Source organism: Papio anubis, unplaced genomic scaffold (assembly GCF_008728515.1).
Source record: "Papio anubis isolate 15944 unplaced genomic scaffold, Panubis1.0 scaffold7524, whole genome shotgun sequence".
Classification (NCBI taxonomy): Eukaryota; Metazoa; Chordata; class Mammalia; order Primates; family Cercopithecidae; genus Papio; species Papio anubis.
Window position 1 is genome coordinate 1 of NW_022167747.1, and position 1,228 is coordinate 1,228.

Genomic DNA, 1,228 nt, shown 5'->3' on the forward strand with positions numbered 1-1,228 from the left:
ACGGAACACTAAGCAGTTTCTCCGAAAGCTTCTTTCCAGATTTCATCTGAGGATATTTCCTTTTTCACGATAGCCCTCTATGGGCTTCCATATATCACTTTGCAAATTCCACAACAACTGTCTTAGCGAAAGACTTCTTGAGGGGAAAGCTGTAACTCTGTGAGATAGCGAAACGCTTCTTGACAGAAAAGCTGTATCTCCCTGAGATGATTCCACAGAACACAAAGAACTTTCTCAGAAAGCTTCTTTCTCTTTGTTGTCGGAGCGTATTTCCTTTGGTCCTATAGTCTTCAAAGGGATCCGAAATATCTGTTCTCAGATTCCACAGAAATAAGGCTAGCAAAGAGATCCACGAAATACAGATGTAACTCTGGGAGTGGAAGTCACACATCACAAAGCAGTTTCTCAGAAAGCCTCTTTCCAGTTTTTCTCAGAGGATATTTCCTTTTTCACCATAGCCCTCTATGGGCTTCCAAATATCACTTTGCGAAGAGCACAAGAACAGGCTTACCGAGCGGCTTCTTGAGGGGAAAGCTGTAACTCTGTGAGTTGAATTCACAGAACACTAAGCAGTTTCTCTGAAAGCTTCTTTCCAGATTTCCTCTGAGGATATTTCCTTCTTCACCATAGCCCTCTATGGGCTTCCAAATATCACTTCGCAAATTCCACATGAACTGTCTTAGCGAAAGACTTCTTGAGAGAAAAGCTGTCTCTCTGTGAGATGATTCCACAGAACACAAAGAAGTTTCTCAGAAAGCTACTTTCTCTTTGTTATCAGAAGATATTTCCTTTGGCGCTATAGTCTTCAAAGGGATCCGATTTTATCTGTTCTCAGATTTCACAGAAATATGGCTAGCAAAGAGATCCACGAAATACAGATGTAACTCTGTGAGTGGAAGTCACACATCACAGAGCAGTTTCTCAGAAAGCTTCTTTCCACTTTTTCTCGGAGATTATTTTCTTTCTCATCATAGCCCACTATGGGCTTCCAAATATCACTTTGCGAATTCCACAAGAACAGGCTTAGCGAGTGGCTTCTTGAGGGGAAAGCTGTAAATCTGTGAGATGAATACAGAGAACACTAAGCAGTTTCTCGGAAAGCTTCATTCCAGTTTTCATCGGAGGATATTTCCTTTTTCAACATAGCCCTCTATGGGCTTTCAGATATCACTTTTAAAATTCCACAAGAACTGTCTTAGCGAAAGGCTTCTTGAGGGGAAAGCTATAA

At 41.3% G+C, this 1,228-nt stretch overlaps 1 pseudogene; it reads right to left on the bottom strand.

The window, feature by feature from the left end:
- Nucleotides 1-54: 54 nt before the first annotated feature.
- On the bottom strand, nucleotides 55-1,102 carry LOC116273483 (annotated as a pseudogene).
- Between the last annotated feature and the right edge of the window lie 126 nt (nucleotides 1,103-1,228).